This window comes from Emys orbicularis, chromosome 7 (assembly GCF_028017835.1).
Source record: "Emys orbicularis isolate rEmyOrb1 chromosome 7, rEmyOrb1.hap1, whole genome shotgun sequence".
Taxonomy (NCBI): domain Eukaryota; kingdom Metazoa; phylum Chordata; order Testudines; family Emydidae; genus Emys; species Emys orbicularis.
The window spans coordinates 102,869,046-102,894,951 of record NC_088689.1 but is presented as its reverse complement, the minus strand read 5'-3'; positions in this window follow the sequence as shown (position 1 = coordinate 102,894,951).

Genomic DNA, 25,906 nt, shown 5'->3' with positions numbered 1-25,906 from the left:
GGATTTGGCTTCAGCCCCGGGTGATGGGGCTCAAGGCCTCAGGCTTCAGCTCCATGCGGTGGGGCTTCAGTTTTCTGACCTGGCCCCAGTGAGTCTAATACTGGCCCTGTTTGGTGGACCCCCTGAAATCTGCTCGTGGCTCCCCAGGTGGCCCCGGACCCCCTCTTCTAGATCCAACCTTTTCTCTCTGACCAGATGGTGAAGACTCCTTTCCAGGTCTGGATCATCTCTTATCTTGACTATTGAAACTTTTCCCTCTGTAGTCTCTCTAGCATCTATCTATCTTGCGTCACTCCAATCCATACAGAAAGTAGCTGCTAAAATCACCCTCCTAATCTGCAGAATTGACTGTCACCCCCTTTGAATTTCTCCAAGAAGCCCCCACCTGATGTGGTGAAGTCCCTCATAATTCCGCTTCTGCCGAGTTAACTCATAGAGTTGAAGGCCAGAAAGGATCACCAGATCACCTAGTACATAAGAATGGCCATACTGGGACAGACCAATATACAGACCCTTGTGTAACCCATGCTAACCTAGGGTAGCTTTGTCTCTCTTTGTAATGGCTAGATCCCTTTGATAGAAATTTATGAATGTCTACTCCCTCTCAGTTAATGACCCTGTAGATCAGGTAGTTGACACTTAGGCTGTGTCTATACTTAAACTGCTATAGCAGCATAGCTGGCACTGTAGCAGTTTAAGTTACAGCAACGGGAGGAGTTCTCCTGTCACTGTAGTTAATCCACCTCCCCACCTTCCATCATCATCCTAGCACTGTCTACACTGGGGGTTAGTTTGGCTTAACTACGTCGCTCAGGCATGTGGATTTTTTTATCCCCTTGAATGATGTAGTTAGGTCAACCTACCATTTTAGTGTAGACCTGGCCTTATGCTTCTGGATCCATAAATCTGGTTTCAGGCCCTGCATACATCTCAACTAAGGGCATCATTCCATGTGCATGTTATTTTGCTGAATAACCACATATCTTATTGCTGTGACCACTGTCTTTTCTTCCTGAATCCCCACTCCTGTATTTTGTGGCCTTTTTGTTACATCATGTATTAAATCAGACTGTAAGCTCTTTCAGACAGGGCACAATGGCAGTTCTGGGTGGGGTAAAATAACAAAGCCAACTATTGCTGTGGTTACATAGCATTGCCCATCATTGTTAAAAGCTGTAGAGGCTTTATTCTGGAGTCTGCCCTCAGACAAAAATAATTTTGATTTCATCAAAGCATGTAGGAGCCAAAGGATCTAGTCCATTACACATGCATGAATATTTATTCCTGATATTACGTAACTAAGTCAGTATTTCATTACTAGTAATCGAGCTTGTGGGTTACTTTTAAAAGTGCATTAATAGACTTTTTTTCAATTTTCAAATTATCCCTCAAATTAAATGTCTCAAACTAATGATAATGGCTAAGCAAATGGTTTACAATGACACTTTTAAAGCTGCTTAATTTTGTGGGGTGTTACTTTAAAATTAAGTACCTTTTTAAGTAGTTTAATTTTAATGTGGGATGGGATTTTTCAAGTCACATGAGTGACTCGGGCACCAGTCCCATTGGAAGTCAGTTTTGAAACTCTTATTTTTGCAAGACTTCTGCAAATCCCACCTTCAGTGTTTCAGTAAATTGAGTATTAAAAGATATTGCTTAAAGGAATAAACTTTTCCTTTTGTCTTCCCTGCTGGCTATCCTGGTGCCAGATATCAAGGGGAGGTCACACTTAAAGAGATTAGCAGTGGACAGAGTGAGATAAACCCTTGTCTTAACAACCAGGGTAGACAATACTTTCCATGATGCACTTGCTGTGTCGATCAAGGGATAGGGGAGGGATGTCATTTAGGGTATTATGTTTGGCATTGATTCTTTTTGTATCTCTTTAATGCCAATATAGTAGAATGAGACTAAAATGACCTGTTCATAGTGCATGCCTAAAATGAAAGCACATTTGTTTTAAAAATATGTATAGAAAGAGAAATGTTTTAATGGAAACAGTACCAGTGTTTGTGGTACTGTAAGAGTTTGTGTATAGAATTCCATTTAATCTTGCCTTTGGGTTTGAAACTGGTTCTAGAATATCTCAATTATGCAGTTTTAAATATGAATTGTTCGTGCACCTATAATTCGATAGGTAAATTGTGTAAATGGGAAAAAATTGTTTATGAACAAGATTTTTTCTTGTTATTACATTTGACTTTTATATTAGGAATGTACAGAAAATGGCTGATTTCAGACTTGATTTCGTTTTTCTATAAGTGAAAAATAGCCTTTGTTGCCATGTTATTAGTCCATACTTCAAACTGGTGCCTTTGAGTACTTTTTTTCAATGGGCTATTAAATATATAGGTCTCAATCCTACAACTAAACCTTGGACCCTTGAGACCTCTGTGCCTAAAACACCAATCAAATGGCAAATGCATTTACTTCGGAGGTCCTTGTTAGAGCATTCAATTGCAGGATTGGGGCCACAGTTTGTAAAGAAAAATGTTTATCATGGTTTTGCATTGTCATTTTCCCAAATACTTAGTGGCAGCCATAGTGAAGTGTGACTTAAGTAGGCCTTATACCAGCCGTCTCCAACCTTTTTAAGCACAAGGTCACTTTTTAAATTTAAATGCAACCCACGATCTACCTCAAAGAAAATGTAGAAATAACAGTAATCACACAAACCCAAACACCCTTGCCCTGCCCCTTCCCTGAAGCCCCACCCCGCTCACTCAATCCCTCCTACCTCCGTCGCTCGCTCTCCCCCACCCTCACTCACTTTCACCGGGCTAGGACAGGGGGTTGGGGCGCAGGATGGGGTGTGGGCTCTGGGCTGGGGCTGAGGGGTTTGGAGTGTGGGAGGGGCTACGGGCTGAGCCTGGGGCAGGGGTTTGGGGTGCATGTGTGGGGGTTCAGGGTGCAGGCTCTGGGAGGAAGTTTGGGTGCAGGAGGGGGCTCAGAGCTGGGGGAGGGGGTTGGGGTGCAGGAGGGGGTGTGGGGTGCTGGCCCAGGGAATGGGTAGCGGGTTGGGGTGCAGGCTCTGGGAGGGGGCTGGAGCAGGGGATTGGGGTACAGGAGGGAGTTCGGCCCAGGGCTGGGGCCCGGGGTTGGGGAGGGGGCTCAAGGCTGGGGCAGGAGGTTGGGGTGTGGGAGGGTGTCAAGGCTGCTTCCCCACTCTGAACTTTAGGGTACAAATGTGGGGGCCTGCATGAAAACTTCTAAGCTTAACTACCAGCTTAGATCTGGTCCGCTGCCACCATTCCCAAAGCTAATTCCCTTCCCTGGGAAGCCTTGAGAAACTTTTCACCAATTCCCTGGTGAATACAGATCCAAACCCCTTGGATCTTAAAACAAGGAGAAATTAACCATCCCCCCTCCTTCCTCCCACCAACTCCTGGTGGATCAAGATCCAGCCCCCTTGGATCTAAAAACAAGGAAAAATCAATCAGGTTCTTAAAAAGAAGGCTTTTAATTAAAGAAAAAGGTAAAAATCATCTCTGTAAAATCAGGATGGAAAATAACTTTACAGGGTAATCAAACTTAAAGAGCTCAGAGGACCCCCCTCTAGCCTTAGGTTCAAAGTACAGCAAACAGAGATAAACACTCTAGTAAAAGGTACATTTACATGTTGAGAAAACAAAGATAAACTAACACGCCTTGCCTGGCTGTTTACTTACAAGTTTGAAATATGAGAGACTTGTTCAGAAAGATTTGGAGAACCTGGATTGATGTCTGGTCCCTCTCAGTCCCAAGAGCGAACAACCCCCTTAACAAAGAGCACAAACAAAAGCCTTCTCCCCCCCCAAGATTTGAAAGTATCTTGTCCCCTTATTGGTCCTTTGGGTCAGGTGTCAGCCGGGGTACCTGAGCTTCTTAACCCTTTACAGGTAAAAGGATTTTGGAGTCTCTGGCCAGGAGGGATTTTATAGTACTGTACACAGGAGAGCTGTTACCCTTCCCGTTATAGTTATGACAGAGGGGGTTAGGGTTGTCAATCCTCCCGGTTTGGCCGGGAGTCTCCTGGAATCTCGCCCAATCTCCTGGAGGCTACTTCAGCCAAACCGGGAGATTTTGGGCGCTAACTGTCTGGTGCGGCAGCAGGGCTGAGACAGGCTCCCTTACGTACCTGGCTCTGTGCCTCTCCTGGAAGCAGCTGGCACCGTCCCTGTGGCCCCTGGTGGGGGGAGGGAGCAGGGGTCTCTGCACGCTGCCCCTGCCCCGAGTGCCGACTTTGCAGCTCCCATTGGCCAGGAACTGCAGCCAATGGGTCCTGTGGATGCGGAGCCTGCAGGCAAGGGCAGTGCGTGGAGACCCCCTGGCCACCCGCCTAGGAGCTGCTGCCAGAGGGGTGTGCCAGTAGCTTTCGGGAGCCGCCCGAGGTAAGCGCCGACCCTCTGACCCCATTCTGCACCCCACTCCCCTGCCCCAGCCCAGAGCCCGCACTCAAACTACCTCCCAGAGCAGGGCTGGCTCCAGGCACCAGCGCAGGAAGCAGGTGCTTGGGGCGGCAATGGAAAGGGGCGGCACGTCCGGGTGGTCTTCGGCGGCAATTTGGCGGTGGGTCTCTCAGTCCCTCTCTGAGGGAAGAACTGGCTGCCAAATTGCCGCCGAAGAATAAAGCGGCGCAGTAGAGCAGCTGCCGAAGTGCCGCCGATCGTGGCTTTTTTTCCCCCCCTTCTCTTCGCTGCTTGGGGCAGCAAAAAAGCTGGAGCCGGCCTTGTCCCAGAGCCCGACCCCACACCCCCTCCCGCACCCAAACTCCCTTCCAGAGCCCACACCTGTTCCTGCACCCCAATCCCCTGCCCCAGCCTGGTGAAGGTGAGTGAGGGTAGGGAAGAATGAGGGACCGAGGGAGGGGGGGATGGAGTGAGTGGCGGGTGGGGCCTCAGAGAAGGGGTGGGACAGGGGCATTGCCTCGGGGAAGGGGCGGGGCAGGGGCAGGGCAAGGGTCTTTGGGTTTGCATGTGATTAGACAGTTGGCAACCCTAGAGGGGGTTTGGGGTGTGGGCTCCGTCTGGGTGCTGCTTACCTCCGGTGGCTCCCGGGCGGCGGCACAGCAGGGCTAAAGCAGGCTCCCTGCCTGCCCTGGCCCCGCGCCGCTCCCAGAAATGGCCAGCATGTGGGGCAGGGGGAAGGGGCAGGTGGCTTCACACACTGCCCCGATCCGCAGGCACCGCCCCCTGCAGCTCCCATTGACTGCGGTTCCCTGTTCCTGGCCAATGGGAGCGGCGTTGCAGGCGAGGGCAGCGCGCGGAGACTCCCCGCCACCCTCCCTGGAGCTGCTGCTGGACATGCCAGCCGCTTCCGGGAGCGGCGCGGGGCCAGGGCAGGCAGGGAGCCTGCTTTAGCCCTGCTGTGCTGCCGCCCGGGAGCTCCACGATTGACCAGTCGATCACGATTTACCGGTTGGTGACCACTGCATTACACCATAAGCTGTGGTGTAAAGGTTTCTACATACTCGTACACAGGCCATGGTCAGAATTTGTAGGAGTTGGGTGACCACAAGATGTTCTATAATTCCTTGGACTGTATACGTGGATGGGGAAGACTAAGGAAAAATCCTCGGCATTATGGTCTTGCATTCAGAGTGGGCCTGAACTGAGCAGGAAGTCAGATTAGCATCTGAGCACTGCTCTCTGTTTAGGCCTGGCCATTACCTACTGCATCTTGTCTCTAGTTAATCTTAATCTAGTCTTAAAGATGGATTGCTAGAGTCAAGTTTGTATGTCCTTGCTTATATCAGATTATTTTGACTATCAAAGTTAAATTCCACACACTTTCTGAGGCACAATATGATCCCTTCCTGAGAGCAATCTTGCATGTGACGTTCTTCCAATGAAAATGTCTGACAGGTTTATAATAGTTTGATTTTAGGGCAATAGTGAGAATCCTGATCTAAATATTTGGATTCTGGAAAAGGTTTCTTTTTATGAAACATGAGTATTGTATGATGGAACAATCAAGTTGCAATGACTTACAAGGAAAAATATTAGAGGGAGAGAGAGGTGTGCATCCCCTTCCCCCGCTCTACCATGTTACTTTCAAAAGTAATTTAAATTTAAAAGTATTTTAACTTTGAATAATTATATCCTTCCTTCAAACCCGAAAATGTAGGCTGCTCTGAGTAATTGCTGTTATTTTTGAACATGAGGTTGAATTATACATCTTATTTGTTCTTTGTTACAGAAGATATACGCTATGTGGCACAGACCATTGGGCTAATTCACTTCTGGTTTATTCTTCTTGGCATAATCCAGGGTACAAAGCACCCAGTGGTGGAAAATTTGATGGGTGGAGATATACCTATACCATCTCATAGAACTGGAAGGGACCCTGAAAGGTCATCAAGTCCAGCCCCCTGCCTTCACTAGCAGGACCAAGTACTGATTTTGCCCCAGGCCCCCTCAAGGATTGAACTCACAACCCTGGGTTTAGCAGGCCAATGCTCAAACCACTGAGCTATCCCTCAGGTGAGGGGAGTTTGCAGTAGTGCTAGCTGGGGGCACTCTTTCTTTTGCAAAGGAGACCTCCTGGCAATCAGGCCAGCATTTGAGACTGAAAGTGCAGACCAATAAGATGCACAGTCATGGTGGCTGAGGATGCATTAACTTGGCATTCTTCACTAGTGAAGGTCTTTAAGCAGCCCATGCCAGATATATAGTTCTCCTACCCATTTACAGTGAAATACCCCACCATAGGTCATGGTGGGTCTCACTGATACAGGAAGGTGAAAATCACACCTCCTTACGCTAGCAGGAGTTAATCTGTCTTCATGTCTCACTTTTGGTGTTGTACATTGCCAAGCACTCCGTAGGCTTGTCTTCACTAGAAAACTAACTAGTGTTAGAATGTGATCTTGTGGAGCCAGGTTAACAAACATGATGTTAAATATCAGAGGGGTAGCCGTGTTAGTCTGGATCTGTAAAAGCAGCAAAGAGTCCTGTGGCACCTTATAGACTAACACGAAGTGGGTATTCACCCACGAAAGCTCATGCTCCAATATGTCTGTTAGTCTATAAGGTGCCACAGGACTCTCTGCTGATGTTAAATATGACTTTGCAGTCTGTGTAAACAGGGACAGGTCATGTTTAACATCACATTGGCTGGTCATGGCTGCTTGAATTAGCTAATGCAAGTTCAAACATTGTCTGTCCCTGTCTATTCTCACTGCAAAATAATGTTTATCATCATATTAGAGCATGATCTTGGAGTCATGTTAACTAACAATACTTAATTTTCTAGAGAAGACAAACCTAGTCAGTGCTAAGCAGATAAACAATAAATAACAAGGTGTAAGGAATTAGTGCCTTTTTTTGTTGTTGTTAAAGAAAAAGGATGTTTCTCCTGAATCTGTGGATCAGTCTTGTGCAGTGTTCTGCATTAGTATAGAATTACTTACTATTATATAGGATAAGTCATAACTATACATGGAGCTGTTGATCATTGCATATGGAGTTAGGCCCACAATTTCCAGTGATTTCATGTGCCTGGTTCTCCTTTGTGTTTGAATATAGGATAACTTAAATTTTTTTTGCTAGGGCTTTTGCATGCAGAATGGACTACAAAGCACCATACATTTAAAATCAAGAGTGCTTAATAGTTAATGATTTTCTTCAACAGCATATCAATCCCCCTGGGAAAAACAGGCTATTACAAGCTGTTTTTCTCTTCTCTTTTCCATTCTTTTTTTTAATTATAGGCTTGATATGGACTTCACTGTTAGGTGGCATAGTGGGCTTTGGTCAAAAAAAGCAGGAAGTGATAAAGAGAAACATGTTTTGTCTGCCTCCACCCCAGTGTTCCACTTGGAAAAAAATAAAGATAGGAACCAACTTTATTTTTTGAATTCATTCTTTGACTGTGAGATGGGTGGGACTTCACTTCCACAGAAGTGAGTTAATGTGAGGACTGTAGAGAAGACTCATTTGCACTTCTACCAAATAACATAGTTGAATCTAGAAGGACCAAATTTCAATGACCTTTGGAAGGATTTCCCCCCCCCCCCCCCCAGCACATTGATTCATAGAAGACTCTTGAGGAAGGACTTCAACTGTTCCAGGTATCAGGTCAACTTGTGGTGTGTATATATATATGGTGTTTCCATTGGTGATCAGTGATTAGAAGAACTGAGCCTGTAAAACTGGGAATGGTGGGAGTGAGCATCATGCAGAAAGAATAGGAAAATTCCTGGTTTTTTTGCAGGAGGAAGCTTGCTAATGATCTTATTCAGTGTGAAGCATTTTTAAACATTGTAGGACTTCTCTGCACTCCATATCTACAGTCTTGCAGGGAGCCAAGGTGGTGGTAAAGTTTGCTTTGGCCCTTGTAATGGCATAGGTGCTGGAACAAGGGGTGCTGTCACACCCTCTGGCTTGAAGTGGTTTCTATCATCTACAGGGTTTACAGTTTCGTTCAATGGCTCTCAGCACCCCCACTATACAAATCATTCCAGCACCTCTGTGTAATGGTCAGGCAAGCCTGCTAAAAGAAAAACATTTCTGTCATTCTTGATATCATTACTTTCTGGTTGCTGCCTGCCAGTGCTCTACTGGAAATTCCTAATTGTAAATTTTGTTAGGAATGATTTTTTTCCTCACTGCCAGCCTGAGTTACTACAGTGCTGGCAGACTGCATGCTTGGTACAGACATTAAAGGGCTGTAGATTTAAGGAATTCCTAAGATTCATGCAGAAACAAAAATTTTTTTCTACTGGAAGCTGTGGCATTGGTTTACGTAATCAGAGTTCTGCTTACTTGTAATGTATAAATCGGCATGTAATTGATCCCTCCTGTTAAGATAACAATCTCCTGTACTAGAACAGGTGGCTGAGATGGTTCTTGTAGGACAGCTCTGGGAATAACCATGCTAACCTCTTAGGGTATGTCTACACTATGAAATTAGGTCGAATTTATAGAAGTCGGTTGTTTAGAAATCGTTTTTATAAGATCGATTGTGTGTGTCCCCACACAAAATGCTCTAAGTGCATTAAGTCGGCGGACTGCGTCCACAGTACCGAGGCTAGCGTCAATTTCTGTAGCGTTGCACTGTGGTAGCTATCCCACAGTTCCCGCAGTCTCTGCTGCCCATTGGAATTCTGGGTTGAGATCCCAATGCCTGATGGGGCAAAAACAGTGTTGCGGGTGATTCTGGGTACATGTCGTCAGGCCCCACCCTCCCTCCCTCCCTGCCGTGAAAGCAACGGCAGACAATCGTTTCACACCTTTTTTCAGCCCAGATACCATAGCACTGGGATCATGGAGGCTGCTCAGATCACTGCGGCAATTATGAGCACTTTAAACACCACGCGCATTATCCTGGGGTATACGCAGGACCAGAACCTGCCAAAGCAAAACCAGGCGAGGAGGCAACGGCAGCGCGGTGACGAGAGTGATGAGGAAATAGACATGGACATGGACCTCTCACAAAGTACGGGCCCCAGCAATGTGCAAATCATGGTGTTAATGGGGCAGGTTCATGCCGTGGAACGCCGATTCTGGGCCAGGGAAACAAGCACAGACTGGTGGGACCGCATAGTGTTGCAGGTGTGGGACGATTCCCAGTGGCTGCGAAACTTTCGCATGCATAAGGGCACTTTCATGGAACTTTGTGAGTTGCTTTCCCCTGCTCTGAAGCGCCAGAATACCAAGATGAGAGCAGCCCTCACAGTTGAGAAGCGAGTGGCGATAGCCCTGTGGAAGCTTGCAACGCCAGACAGCTACTGGTCAGTCGGGAATCAATTTGGAGTGTGTAAATCTACTGTGGGGGCTGCTGTGATCCAAGTAGCGAACGCAATCAAATTGCTGCTGGTATAAAGGGTAGTGACTCTGGGAAACGTGCAGGTCATAGTAGATGGCTTTGCTGCAATGGGATTCCCTAACTGTGGTGGGGCGATAGACGGAATCCATATCCCTATCTTGGCACCGGAGCACCAAGCCAGCGAGTACATAAACCGCAAGGGCTACTTTTCAATGTTGCTGCAAGTACTAGTGGATCACAAGGGACGTTTCACTAACATCAATGTGGGATGGCTGGGAAAGGTACATGATGCTCGCGTCTTCAGGAACTCTGGTCTGTTTCAAAAGCTGCAGGAAGGGACTTTCTTCTCAAACCAGAAAATAACCGTTGGGGATGTTGAAATGCCTATAGTTATCCTTGGGGACCCAGCCTACCCCTTAATGCCATGGCTCATGAAGCCATACACAGGCAGCCTGGACAGTAGCCAGGACCTGTTCAACTAAAGGCTGAGCAAGTGCAGAATGGTGGTAGAATGTGCATTTGGACGTTTAAAAGCGCGCTGGCGCAGTTTACTGACTCGGATAGACCTCAGCGAAACCAATATTCCCATTGTTATTATTGCTTGCTGTGCGCTCCACAATATCTGTGAGAGTAAGGGGGAGACATTTATGGCGGGGTGGGAGGTTGAGGCAAATCGCCTGGCCGCTGATTACGCGCAGCCAGACACCAGGGCGGTTAGAAGAGCACAGCAGGGCACGGTGCGCATTAGAGAAGCTTTGAAAACCAGTTTCATGACTGGCCAGGCTACGGTGTGAAAGTTCTGTTTGTTTCTCCTTGATGAACCCCCCCCCCGTTCACTCTACTTCCCTGTAAGCTAACCACCCTTCCCTCCCCCCTTCTATCACTGCTTGCAGAGGCAATAAAGTCATTGTTGCTTCACATTCATGCATTCTTTATTAATTCATCACACAAACAGGGGGATAACTGCCAAGGTAGCCCGGGAGGGGTGGGGGAGGAGATAAGGACAAGGACTCACTGCACTTTAAAACTTATTGAAGGCCAGCCTTCTGTTGCTTGGGCAATCCTCTGGGGTGGAGTGGCTGGGTGGCCGGAGGCCCTCCCACCGCGTTCTTGGGCGTCTGGGTGCGGAGGCAATGGAACTTGGGGAGGAGGGCTGTTGGTTACACAGGGGCTGTTGAGGCGGTCTGTGCTCCTGCTGCCTTTCCTGCAGCTCAATCATACGCTGGAGCATATCAGTTTGATGCTCCAGCAGCCGGAGCATCGACTCTTGCCTTCTGTCAGCAAGCTGACGCCACCTATCCTCTTCAGCCCGCCACTTGCTCTCTTCAGCCCGCGATTCAGCCCGCCACCTCTCCTCGCGTTCATATTGTGCTTTTTTGCACTCTGACATTGACTGCCTCCACGCATTCTGCTGTGCTCTGTCAGCGTGGGAGGACATCTGGAGCTCCGAGAACATGTCATCCCGAGTGCGCCTTTTTCACTTTCTAATCTTCACTAGCCTCTGCGAAGGAGAAACATTTGCAGCTGGTGGAGGAGAAAGGAGACATGGTAGTTAAAAAGACACATTTTAGAGAACAATGGGTATACTCTTTAACGTTAAATCTTGCTGTTCACATTACACAGCACATGTGCTTTCGTTACAAGGTCGCATTTTTCCTCTTATATTGAGGGCCTGCCGGTTTGGTGTGAGAGATCACTCACGCAGTGCCAGGCAACGGAATTCGGGTTGCAGGCAGCCATGGTAAGCCAGTCTTTTGGCTTTTTTAACCTTCATAACATGTGGGAATGGTTTCAAACAGCAGCGCCCTCATTTCCCATACCAAGTGGCCGTTGGGTTGGCCATTTAAAATGGGTTTGCAATTTAAAAGGAGGGGCTGCGGTTTCCGGGTTAACGTGCAGCACAAACCCAACTAACCCCCTTCCCTTCCCCCCCCCACACCCAATTCTCTGGGATGATTACTAACAGCAGGGAACATTTCTGTTCAGCAGAGCAGGAATGGGCACCTCTGAACGTCCCTTTAATAAAATCACCCTATTTCAACCAGGTGACCGTGAATGATATCACTCTCCTGAGGATAACAAAGAGAGATAAGGAATGGATGTTGTCTGCATGCCAGCAAACACCGGGACCATACGCTGCCATGCTTTGTTATGCAATGATTCCAGACTATGTGCTACTGGCCTGGCGTGGTAAAGTGTCCTACCATGGAGGACGGAATAAGGCAGCCCTCCCCAGAAACCTTTTGCAAAGGCTTTGGGAGTACATCAAGGAGAGCTTTCTGGAGATGTCCCTGGAGGATTTCCGCTCCATCCCCATACACGTTAACAGACTTTTCCAGTAGCTGTACTGGCCGCGAATGCCAGGGCAAATTAATCATTAAACACGCTTGCTTTTAAACCATGTGTAATATTTACAAAGGTACACTCACCAGAGGTGCCTTGTGTGCCCTCAGGGTCTGGGAGCATGCCTTGGGTGGGTTCGGGGGTTACTGGTTCCAGGTCCAAGGTGAAAAACGTCTCCTGGCTGTTGGGGAAACCGGTTTCTCTGCTTCCTTGCTGTGAGCTATCTTCAATGTCTTCATCATCATCTTCCTCATCCCCAAAACCCGCTTCCGTGTTTTGTGATTCTCCATTGACGGAGTCAAAGCACAGGGTTGGGGTAGTGGTGGCTGCACCCCCTAGCATGGCATGCAGCTCAGCGTAGAACGGCATGTCTGTGGCTCTGCCCCGGACCTTTCGTTTGCCTCTCTGGTTTTGTGGTAGGCTTGCCTTAGCTCCTTAATTTTCACGCGGCACTGCTGTGCGTCCCTGTTATGGCCTCTGTCCTTCATGCCCTTTGAGACTTTTTAAAAAGCCCTTTAAATCGAAAAAAAGGGCTTCGTCGTGTGGACGGGTCCAGGCTTAAATCGAGGTAACGCTGCTAAATTCGACCTAAAATCGTAGTGTAGACCAGGCCTTAGATCTGTCAAGTTCCTTCCGTACCATGAAAAGCAGGGTTTGTAGTCTCTAGAAGGGTATGAGATGCCATGTTGGAGTGGCTTCTCTCAGGGCTGGATTAAGGCAATCTGGGGCCCTGGGCACACCATGATAACATCCTGTAGCTACACCCCATGTTGTGACCCTGCTCCAAATTTGAAGAGGCAGGGGGCCCCACCCATTCCAGAGGCAGAGGTAGTGGCAGAGGAGCCTGGTCCTTGTTATCTTACCAGGATCAGGGCCTCTCCTCCTATTGGGAGCAACAGGGGAGCACCCCTGTACTTATCCTAGCAGCCAAAGTATATCTACTTGGGTGGGTGGTGCAAATCCGCTGCACTCTTCTCCTCTTGCCAGACAGAGTCCTCTGCTAAGGTGGTGTTGGCAGGGCCCCCAAGACAATGGGGCTCAATGTTAACTCCCTGTTGAGATGCATGAGGCAGTTCACACCACTCCTTACTATTGTTTCAGGCTGTCTGCAGACTCGGGCAGACCACTGCATTGGTTACAAAATACTACTTTTTTTTTTTTAAATGTCAGCTGAGTTTCTGCTCTCACCCTGTGACTCCAGGAGCTGAGGCCTTAGACATCATCATATAATGCCAATGACTTAATGCGGCCCTGATTTCATTCCCTTTTTAGCGAGGAGAACCTTGGGGTAATGTTTTGGGGTGTTTGCTTGTCTGTTCTGATGGGCCTCTTGTGGCTGTTTAGGGTCAGTAAGTTGTTGTTGGCTATAGTGCCTTCTGTATACTGAAGCTCTATGTCTCCAGTCCATCTGCCCTGGCTGGGGCAGTTCGGCAATTTACTCAATGTCTGAATGAGATTGGGGTTAAATTTGTGCTCGCTGGATCTACGTAGGGATGCGCCTTAAAATCAGTCAGAAACATACTGACTCTAAGTGCTCACCTGCAAAGCAACACTTTGCACAGAGAGCCGATTACACCACCAGTCCCTGAAATTCTACACAGGCTGCCAAAGAGTTTTTGGATGGAGTTTGAAGTGTTGGCTTTGACCTAGGAAGCTGTAAATGGCTTATGCGCTGGCAACTTGACAGATCAGTTCTGTGCATGTGGGACTGAAGGGTGATCTGGCTGGCAGGCCCTAGTGATTGTACTTCCCGCAAGGTTCTCTCTAGGAGGAATCCTTGACCCTGGAACTTGCTTTCCCCCTTCATCCAAAATAACTTGGATATTTTGATCTTCAGGGCTTGACTCATCTATTTTTTTAGTTTTCCAGGAGAGCGGGTTCAGTGAATTGGGCTGGCTGATTGGGGAATACTGATTTTTAATATTAATGAAGAGCTCCTCAAATATTTATCTTACTGATATGTTCAGAAGCAGCTCTGGTCAGTAAAGTCTTTTTGTTGAAACTATATTTATCCTTGACTGTTACATGTAACATCCGTTTAAGTGGTTTGGTTTTATATAGAAAATACCAAACAAAGAAAAGCATTGCACGTACAGTCAGCACCTACAGAAGTTTTGCACAATAGGATTCAATGACAGCTGGCTCAGAGGGTCTTATTGGGCAAAGATTGTTTTACCTGGCATTCTTGACCCAGACATTGGATTGGACTTCAGGGGAATGGAGTTGAAGAGGGTGGATTGGTACTGTGCCTGGAATGTCTGTCTGTCCAGGAAAAAAACAATTATCTGTGTGGTTTAAGGAATAACACAAGTTATACGGAATGTCATCTCGCTGGTGGAGTTACAGACTTGTTTAAAACCTCTCATATAGAGACAGCTGATCACTTTCTAGCTGATGTGCTTATTACCACCAGTACTTCTACCTCTGCTTTAGCCTAATGATATGGAGGTAGCTCTGTATGACAGCCTAAGAATCTCCATCCATAGAGCTCACCTACTGTCTCCAATAAATAATGTACATAATAATGTAGGTTCTTCCCACCATCAGGTACACTGGACTACTTGGAAAATGGTGAAATTTTATGCTTGAAGGTATCTTCCATGTATAAAGGTACCTCTTAGGGCTGGTCTACACTGGGGGGGGGGGATATCAATCCAAGATACTTCGACTTCAGCTACGCTATTCGCGTAGCTGACGTTGCGTATCTTGGATCGAATTACCTGGGGTCCAGACGGCGCGGGATCGACGGCCGCGGCTCCCCCGTCGACTGCGCTACCGCCGCTTGCTCTGGTGGAGTTCCGGAGTCGACGGTGAGCGCGTTCGGGGATCGATATATCGCGTCTTAACAAGACGCGATATATCGATCCCGGATAAATCGATTGCTACCCGCCAATACTGCAGGTAGTGAAGACGTACCCCTAGACTTCTGAAAAGTTGACTTTAAAAATCATAGCACCGAACCTGATGGCCAGGATTCATGTTTGGTGGTGATCATGATGAGCAAGTTGGCAATCTGGTTGATTAAATTAGATACCCTCCTTTTTTGTGATTGTACTTTTGGGCACTGATGTAAAAATCTAGTTAAGTGTAACTGACCTAAACGCCTTCCCTCTTCTCAAGGACAGTTACAGCTCTGTCCTTTCTGTGTGCTCTGTGGCAGAGATATTGGAGAGGATCTGTTGGATCTCTGGGTAGAGACAGGAGACCAAAATCCATGTTGAAAATCTAAAAAGGAGCGGAGAAAAGGGTCATGTTCGGTTTAGTGCTAAATGTTCACACTTTTTTTTTTTTTTTTTTTTTTTAAAGACAGTACCCCACATGCTCAAGATTTGTGGGGGTGGAGGATGTGAACTCCTTTTACAATTTTATCTTGAGTCTTATGATATTTGGTGGTTTTTCTTAAAGCTACTGGAGGCAAGTAATTACGTGAGATTTCATTAAAAAAAAAAATAGAGTAAGTTTCTAGCCCTCAGGGTTGCAGAAATAATGTGACCAGAGTGCATTCTACAAGCTCAGAAACCAGAAAGAAAACCCCTGTCCCAAACTGGTTATTTAAAAAACAAACAAACCAAATTCATAGTTTTTAAACTGATCTCATGATTTCATGAGGCCACAGTCATAACAGCTGAGCACTTTTGGTTGACAATACTGGGAAATTGTCCTTTTCAAAGATAATTTGAATTAGAAGGTACAGTTAAACAATTTAATAAGTAATAGAAGTGTTATGAGAGAATCCCACTACTGGGCACATTATAAATAACTCCTGTTGATGTAGGTTAATTAAAACGTTGATTATTTGCATATCTAAGGATGTACGTAAAAAAGGAAAGACCAAATGTTTGACTATAATCTGTCCACTGCTGTAAAATGTTGCTTTCAGTGCAATTCTGTGTCAATCCACCAGATGACACTTGATGCTTAAGGATGAAAAGCAAACAATTTATTTCTTCCATTGAAAAATAATATATTTTTCCAATTGTTTTGCTTGATTTGACAGCTGTCCCAAAATGTTTTTTGTATTACTTGTGTAATTATATTTAGATGTGTGCATAAAAATATAGATGTTCTGCATAATCTTTATATTTCTCCACATAAATACATCCTGATTGTTTTCTTATTGATCTTGTTTAAAGCTGTTTAATAAGAATACTTAATTGCACAAGTTAAACGCCATCCTGATTTCTTGCTGAACTGGTGGTGAGTACGTATTGAAAGCGAGACTAACAGAATTAACTAGAACAGACAGACACTATAGATTGTACTCTTAAACTGTAAAGCTCTCTGGGGCAGGGACCGTCTTTGTGTTCTGTTTGTACAGTGCTTAGCCCAATGGGGTCCTGATCCATGGCTGGGGCCCCAGGTACTGCCACGATACACATAACTAAAAAAGCTTCTTTCACAGCTCTACCAATAAAACCTAGTCTTGAATTATTATCCCTGTTAAGGGCATCTCCTAAACAGACTTCCAAGAGAGCCAAATCACAAGGTGGTTTTCATGTGCACTGTGTATACGAGAGCAGGGTTGGGCCTGTAGTATTTTATCATGCTGCAATCCTACATGATTAAGATGGAAATTAAAACCAAGACCCCTAGCTTTCCACTTTGTGTACTTAGGTATATTATGCAATGAGCCAGATTCTATCCCTGTTGTGTCTCTTTTGCTTTTTACACAATAAAATAATATGTAGAAGCCTCGGGGCACAGTGGGGTTCCAATAAAAATATACAAACATGCAAAGTTTAGCTATATAGGCACCAGGGCCGGCTCCAGGCACCAGCCTGGCAAGCAGGTGCTTGGGGCGGCCGCTCCGGAGAGGGGCGGCATGTCCAGCTATTCGGCGGCAATTCGGCAGACGGTCCCTCACTCCCGCTCGGAGCGAAGGACCTCCCGCTGAATTGCCGCCGCAGAGCGCGATCGCGGCTTTTTTTTTTTTTTTTTGGCAGCTTGGGGCGGCCAAAACCCTGGAGCCTGCCCGGATAGGCACAGACTACCACTCTAACTGGTTTCTCAGACATGGAACACAGTGACTGCTACTAGGAGGCTCACAACAATTTAAAGGCAAACTACCCAATTCCTTTATACTACAGCCCCCTGCTAATCATGCAAGCCCTTGACCTCAATATTACAAATGTATTTATTTTACTAATTTTTTCCCCCTAGGTCTAGCAGAGTTTCTCACCACCATTCTTCCTAAAGAGAGAATCCTAAATGGAAAAGACTATTTAGATCTTCTCCTCTCCCTATATTGAATTTGATGGGGAATGCAGAGGGGTAAACAAGACCAGAATTTGGCTCTTGAAGTACATCTTAGAGGCATAACTGTACACTAACCAGCCTTCAGTCCTTTCCTAGGCTCACCCTGTAAAATGATCAGTTATTCCGCTATTACCGCTACTTTTCCCGCCCCATGTCTTTTCTTTACTCTCCATTGAACATGTTATTAAATTACTGTGCCTAATCGGTATGATCAATTGCAAAGTGGTGTTCCTGTTAAGTAGTTAGCAGAAGTAGTATGCCTAGCTAAATTCTTTAATCTGGAAGTTTTTGATAATCTGGTATTTTAGTGAAGCTATTACATTTCAAATAATTCACCCTAAATAGAGTATAGGTTATTTCTTTGCTTCCTGGCAGCAGCTCTTGTTGTCAGCAAAAATTGCTGTCTGTACCTAATTTGTTCTCCTACTGACATGATTTGTATTTATGTTTTGTTTTTTAATCTACTGATTTACGTTTCTAAGTAAAGAACCTATCTGATTTGAAGACACTTTCACTTCAGGTGGATGTAACGTGCTGCAGAGATACATGCTTCTTTCTCATGGAGACTTTACATTCTTGTTTTCTTTCACCTAACATAACTCTGTAAGACTGAAAGAATATGGTGGCATTGTGTATGGAAAAACAGAACAGCTGCATTTTCTCAGGTTCTGATTACCTGGCATATATTTAACAGCACTTGCTCACTATAGCAACATTATTTGGTATTGTAATGAACTGGTTAAGTGTATAAACATATTGCCCTCTACTGTCTGACACACAGAGAATATAAAAGTTGCCACCAGTGACAAGTGTGGACTCTAGAGCTTTTATAACTAAAGTACTGGGATTCTACCCACCCACCGTGTATGATACATCTGACATCCATGATGTCATTTTGCAGCACGTGTTTTTTTTACATTTCCATGACTTTTACCTGGGCGTACACATATTTGTACATTTTACTGGAATTCTTTGGGTGAGGTACATTATCAGTTTATTATATTGCAATATGTTGACTGGCAGGCCCACCTGTGTTTGCTGCTAACCTGTCCCAATATAAAGCTTTGGGGAACTAGAAGCAAGGCATGCTTGGTAATGGGCTCTCAACTAGGGATTTCACTCCAGCCAGAAACACATGTAAGCTTGAGCCTCCCAACTTAGGGCATGTCTGCATGACAGAGCTGCACTGCTGCAGTACATCTGGTGAAGATGCCGTATGCCGACGGGAGAGAGCTTTCCCATCGGCATACGAAAACTGCCTCCATGAACGGCAGAATCTAAGTTGGCGGGAGAAGCTCTCCCACTGACAGCGCTGTGCACACGAGCGCTTATGTTGGTGTAATTATGTCGCTTGGGGGGTGGTTTATTCACCCCCCTGAATGACCTAAGTTATGCCGACATAGGCTGTAGTGTAGACGTAGCCTTAGAAACCATTGTATTGCTTATCTCTTTGTTCAGTCTTTCAGTTAACTTCCTGCTTTGCAAACATATGGGATATGGCCTACTCCCTAGCTTTTCTCCATCTGCCTTTTAAAGTTATAGGGGGGTGGCAGAAGGGCTCGTGATAGATTTTTCTCCCTTTGCTTAAAAAATGTTCTTGATCTTAATCTAAATGCACTCGGCTACTGTGGTGATGGGTGCCTTTATAAATGTTTGCAGCAATAATTTTAAAATAATTTTAGACAATTTTAGATGCAGCTGATAGACGACGAGTATTTAATAAGGCTCTGTACCTGGTATTTAAAATAGTTATTTCAGGGTTGGAGGCATGAAGCTGCAGGCTCCATTCTGAAAGATTCCTGAGCCTCCCACTCCAAAAACTGTATTAATGCAAAGCGGAACATACCTGAGCAGCAAAGCAGATGTCCTGTGCAGAGCCAAAATACAGATCTGTCTAAGCGAAAAAGACCACAAGTGTGTAAAAGCTCTTTTTTAACAGTCAGTCTAAAAGCAGTAGTAGGCGAAGCCCTGATTTTGCAAACACTTGAATTCAAGGAGTTTGCTCACTTGCTTAAAGTTATTTACCTGCATTGATGATTGGGCCTCAATTTGCAATGCCTGCAAAAGACAATAGACTAGAGAGGTCCAAATTTTTCTGGCTACATGTATGCTTGCTTTGGCCCAAGTGTTGCCTTATTCAGCCAAATTTTTAGCTTGGGGTCAATTTGGGAACTCCTGGTGGGCCTAGATTAAAAAATGGATCACTTGTAAAGTTCTGTGATGTCTCTGGATGAGAAGTTGGAGGGTCTGACTGCCAAAACAGATGAATTAGATGGAAGAACAACAGGTTCATTCAATGTCTTGATGGGTTTGATTAGGTCTGTATAAACTTCATGGGTTTGAAGTTTTGCAAACTATTCAAATGATTTTTGTGTTTGCAAAACTAGTCTGAGTTTACAAACTCACCCTTGTAATTTAAATATATTCCCCCCTCCATACCCCCAAAAGTTAGAAACAAAAGCAGACTTTTCCCACTGCTCAAGTGATGTCTGTAGTTGTGTATTCAGAATGAAAGGAGTCGACCTCCATGAAAAAAGCTAGTCTAGGACTATTTGGTGCTCTGTGTATGGTGTGTGTGTGTGTGTGTATTTATGTAATAGTCTATTTTTTTTATTAGACTTTTCTCTTCCCCCCTCTGCTCCTGTTGTCACTCCCTTCATATTTTCTTTCACTTTTTTTTACTACTCTTTGTTTGTTTGCTCTTTTTTCAGTATTTCCTCGTCAGAACACAAACTCAGGCATGCTAAAGTTCATGCCACGCTTTCAAACTCAGTGATCAAGCGAGGTTTGAAATTAAGCAAACTTAAAGAACTGCCAAATTTCATTGCATGGGTGGTCATGTTTCACTGGCTGATGAATTGATACCAGCGTATAGTGTTTTAAGTAGGTAAGGTGCCTTGGGTTTCTTTTTTGGATAAAAGGCCTGTTATAAATACGATTAACATATAATGGAAAAGATTTAATGATAACTTATTCTATTCTGAAATCCAAACCGGAAAGTCTCTGGAAATTACAAATTTGACATAAATTTGGCTTGACGTTTACAGTTCTTTGTGCAAGCATGAGCTTTAATTAATGTAATACAGAGATTAATGGGAACTACTAAAATTTTTCTTTGTAGTGATAGTTATAACTTTTACTTTCTTGGTGTAGGCAAATATTCTGGTTTGCTATGCTAAGGAAGTGCATCGTTACTTGTTTGTGGAAAGGAAATTCAGCCCGTATGAGCATTTACGATTGGAAAGAGAAATGATCAGTTCAGTGAAGTGTAACCTTTCTCTTAATTGTAGAGCAAAAGACCTTTGAAATTTACATGAAGGAATACCTAGGTTGAGGTAATTGAAAAAGGCTGCTGAACAAGAATTTGAATGCAAACTATTTTTCATGCAAAAATGGTTGAGTAGTCAGTGATACAATTAATTTACTCTGAATATCCATTACTATATAATTTCCCCCCCTCTTGGATAAATTGATATGTTGATTTAAAACAAAATGATATTGAGCAATCTAGAACTGCAACAACAGGACAGAAACAAGAAAATCTTTTTCTGTAGGTAGCTGAAGTCAGATAACACATTAGAACACAAAGTAGGTTCTATTATTCCTTCTAACACAGCACATTTTAACATGTATTTGCACTCAATCACAAACTATCACAAGCTGAAAGATTTCCCTATTACTGGGTCTGATTCTGCCATGCTTACTTATGCAAAGTAGTACCTACTTCCTAAGCAGGTCCATTAATTCCCATGGGACTATTCGAGTAGTAAATTACTACTCTATGTGAGTAAGCTCTGGTCTACACTACAGGTTTAGGTCGAATTTAGCCGCGTCAGGTCGATTTTAAAATGAATGTGTCTACACCTAAAGGGCTCTTAAAATCGACTTCTGTACTCCTCCCCGGTGAGGAGAGTAGCACTAAAATCAACCTTGCTGGGTCAAATTTGGGGTAGTGCAGACGCAATTCGACGGTATTGACCTCCGGGAGCTATCCCAGAGTGCGCCAATGTGACTGCTCTGGACAGCACTTTGAACTCCGATGCACTAGCCAGGTACACAGGAAAAGCCCCGGGAAATTTTGAATTTAATTTCCTGTTTGGTCAGCGCGGCGAGCTCAGCAGCACAGGTGACTATGCAGTCCCCCCACAATCGCAAACAAGCTCCAGCATGGACCGAAAGGGAGACTCTGTATGGGGAGAAGAATCTGTGCAGGCAGAACTCCGATCAAAAAGAAGAAATGCTAATTTATATGCCAAAATCGCAGAGGGCACGGTGGACAGAGGCTACAACAGGGACACACAGCAGTGCCGCGTGAAAGTTAAGGAGCTCAGGCAAGCCTACCAAAAGACAAAGGCGGAAAATGGTCGCTCCGGGTCAGAGCCCTATACATGCCGCTTCTATGATCAGCTGCATGGCATTCTAGGGGGGGACCCTACCGCTACCCCACCACTGTCCATGGACACCTGCAAGGGGGGAGTCTCACGCAACAGGGAGGAGGATTTTGTGGATGAGGAGGAGGAGAATGCGCAGCAGGCAAGCGGTGAATCCGTTCTCCCTGGCAGCCAGGACCTTTTCATCACCCTGGAGCCAATACCTTCCCAAGGCGGGATCCCCGACCCTGAAGCCGGAGAAGGTACCTCTGGTGAGTGCACATTTGTAACTACAGTTCAGGGTTTAAAAGCAATAGTGTTTAATGTTTGATTTGCCCTGAAGAATTGGGATGCATTCACGGCCAGTACAGCTACTGGAAAAGTCTGTTAACGTGTCTGGGGATGGAGCAGGAATCCTCCAGGGACATCTCCATGAAGCTCTCCTGGAGGTACTCTGAAAGCCTTGTAGAAGGTTTCTGGGGAGGGCTGCCTTATTTCGTCCTCCACGGTAGGACACTTTATCACGCCAAGCCAGTAGCAAGTAGTCTGGAATCATTGCAGCACAAAGCATGGCAGCGAATGGTCCTGGGTTTTGGTCGCATTCAAGCAATGTTCGGTCTATACCTTTCTGTGTTAGCCTCAGGAGAGTGATATCTTTCATGGTCACCTGGTTGAAATAGGGGAATTTTTGTAAGGGAACAGTAAAAGGACCCTGTTCATGCTGGGCTGTTTGTGCTTGGCTAAAAGGGATCATCCTGGAGAATAGCCATGCGGTGTGGGGAGAGGTGAAGGGGTCATCCCAGAGAATAACTACGCGGTGAGGTGGGAGGAGGTGTGTGCTGCACATCCACCCAAAAACCGCACCCCCTCCTTTTAAATATGAAACCCAACAGGCATTGCTTGCTATGGGAAAGGAGGGCGCTGCAGTTTGAAACCATTCCCAAATTTTATGAAGGTGTAAGAAGCCAACCCCGCGTACTCATTGGCTTACCATGGCTGCCTGGAAACCGAATTCTGTTGCCCAGCCATGTGTGATGTGTCACCATACCGGTAGGCGCTCAGTATAAAAGGCAAAATGAGACCTTGTACCTAAAGCACGTGCTGTCTGCTGTGAATTGCTTGATTCACTGTGAAAGAGTCTCCCTTTTGTTCTCAGATAGGTATCATCTTAAATTTTACTCTCCCTTTTTATCTCCCCGCAAGTGCAAATGTTTCTATGCTCCCCCTATCATCTCCGTCCCTGAGGTTATCGCAGATTAGAAGGCGAAAAAACCGCATTCGCGATGACATGTTTTCCGAGCTCATGCAGTCCTCCCGCACTGATAAGGCACAGCTTAATGCATGGAGGCATTCAGTGGCAGAGGCCAGGAAAGCATTAAGTGAGCGCGATGAGCAGAGGCAGGAGGTGATGCTGAGGCTAATGGGGGAGCAAACGGACATGATGAGGCATCTGGTGGAGCTGCAGGAAAGCCAACAAGAGCATTGACACCCCCCCTGCATCCACTGTATAACTGCCTGCCCTCCTCCCCAAGTTCCATATCCTCCTCACCCAGACGCCCAAGAACGCGGTTGGGGGAGGCTCCGGGCACCCAGCCACTCCACTCCAGTGGATGGCCCAAGCAACAGAAGGCTGTCATTCAAACAGTTTTGATTTGTAGTGTGGCTACAATAAGCAATATGTCCTTGTCCTTCCCTCCTCACCCACCCCACCCGGGCTACCTTGTCAGTTATCTCACTTTTTTTTTAATTAATAAAGAAAGAATGCATGGTTTCAAAACAATAGTTACTTTATTTCCTTTGCCAGCTGTGATCGAAGGGGGGAGGGTGGTTGGCTTACAGGGAATTAAAATCAACAAAGGGGGTGGGTTTGCATCAAGGAGAAACACACAACTGTCACACTGTAGCCTGGCCAGTCATGAAACTAGTTTTCAAAGCCTCTCTGATGCGCAGCGTGCCTAGCTGTGCTCTTCTAATCGCCCTGGTGTCTGGCTGCTCAAAATCGGCTGCCAGGCGATTTGCCTCAACCTCCCACCCTGCCATAAACATCTCCTCCTTACTCTCACAGATATTATGGAGCATACAGCAAGCAGCAATAACAATGGGAATGTTGGTTGCGCTGAGGTCTAACCTAGTCAGCAAACAGCGCCAGCGAGCTTTTAAACGTCCAAAGGCACATTCTACCACCATTCTGCACTTGCTCAGCCTATAGTTGAACTGCTCCTTACTACTGTCCAGGCTGCCTGTGGTAGGGCTTCATGAGCCATGGTAGCAAGGGGTAGGCTGGGTCCCCGAGGATAACTATTAGCATTTCAACATCCCCAATGGTAATTTTCTGGTCTGGGAAGTAAGTCCCTTCTTGCAGCTGCTCGAACATTCCTAAAGATGCGAGCGTTATGCACCTTTCCCGGTGATGTCGGTGAAACGTCCCTTGTGATCCACCAGTGCTTGCAGCACCATTGAGAAGTACCCCTTGCAGTTTACATACTGGCTGGCAAGGTGGTCCGGTGCCAAGATAGGGATATGCGTTCCGTCTATCGCCCCACCACAGTTAGGGAACCCCATTGCAGTAAAGCCATCCACTATGAGCTGCACATTTCCCAGAGTCACTACCCTTGATAACAGGATGTCAGTGATTGCATTGTCTACTTGGATCACAGCAGTCCCCACAGTAGATTTGCCCACTCCAAATTGATTCCCGACTGACCGGTAGCAGTCAGGCGTTGCAAGCTTCCACAGGGCTATCGCCACTCACTTCTCAACTGTTAGGGCAGCTCTCATCTTGGTATTCCTGTGCTTCGGGGCGGGGGAAAGCAAGTCACAAAGTTCCAGGAAAGTGGTCTTACGCATGGGAAAGTGGTCTTACGCATGTGAAAGTTTTGCAGCCATTGGGAATCATCCCATACCCGCAACACTATGCGGTCCCACCAGTCTGTGCTTGTTTGCCGGGCCCAGAATTGGCGTTCCACTGAATCAACCAGCCCCACTGCCGCCATGATGTCCCAGTTGTCATAGCCTGTGCTTTCAGGAATGTCTGTGTCCATGTCCTCCTCACAATTGTTCTTGTGCTGCCGTCTCTTAGCCAGGTTCTGCACATACTGCAGGATAATGCGCGAGGTGTTTACAATGCTCACAACAGCAGCGGTGAGATGAGCAGGCTCCATGCTTGCCGTAGTATGGAGTCTGCACAGGTAACCCAGGAAAAAAGGCACGAAATGATTGTCTGCCATTGCTTTCACGGAGGGATGGAGGGAGCGGAGACTGACAACATGTACCCAAAACCACCCGCAACAATGTTTTTGCCCCATCAGGCATTGGGAGCTTAACCCAGAATTCCAATGGGCAGCAGAGACTGTGGGAACTGTGGGATAGCTACCCACAGTGCTCCACTCCATGAGTCGATGCTAGCCACGGTATTGAGGACGCACTCCGCCGACTTAATGCGCTTAGTGGGGACGTACACAATCGACTGTATAAAATCGATTTCTAAAGATCGGCTTCTATAAAATCGACCTAATTTCATAGTGTAGACATACCCTGAGAGTGCCACAATCTGGTCCACTTAGATGAATGTCAGAATCAAACTGTGTTTAGAGGATTACACACTCACCAATTTTTGGAATGTGCTGGTAATGTATATAAATGTAGAATACTAATATATAAAGCTTTAAAAAGTAAACCCTTCTGTGTGAGTCCCTTGACTCATGCTTGCCTGGCTAGCCCCTTTCCATGTGCCAGTGTATCACTTGGTAAAACTTTAACTGTTTTGATAAATAAGAGGGGAGAATGCAACTCAAACACTTCTCTAGTGGAAGAGGATAAGGCCTTTGCGCTTAAAATCTCACCATATTGTTAAACTCCAAAGCTAGCATTACAAATTAATCTCTGCTCCACTGTTGCATGAAGAGCAAATACATTCTATGAAAGACCTGAAGTTTTTGCTTGGAAATATCGTAATTTAATCCTTTGAATGGAACAGTTTCTTTGCAAATGTATTTGTAGCTCAGTACAAATGAATTTGTATGGCAGAATGCGGTGTTCCTTTTATTCTTCTTGCATGAAATGCCATTATAGTTACTAAATTGTTTGCATAATGTCTACAGTGTGCATAATACTTGGTCCTTTCTGCAAAATTGCATATTACATTTTTATCAGACCATGACTGATGTAGGAAGTGAACTTACAGTGCTAGT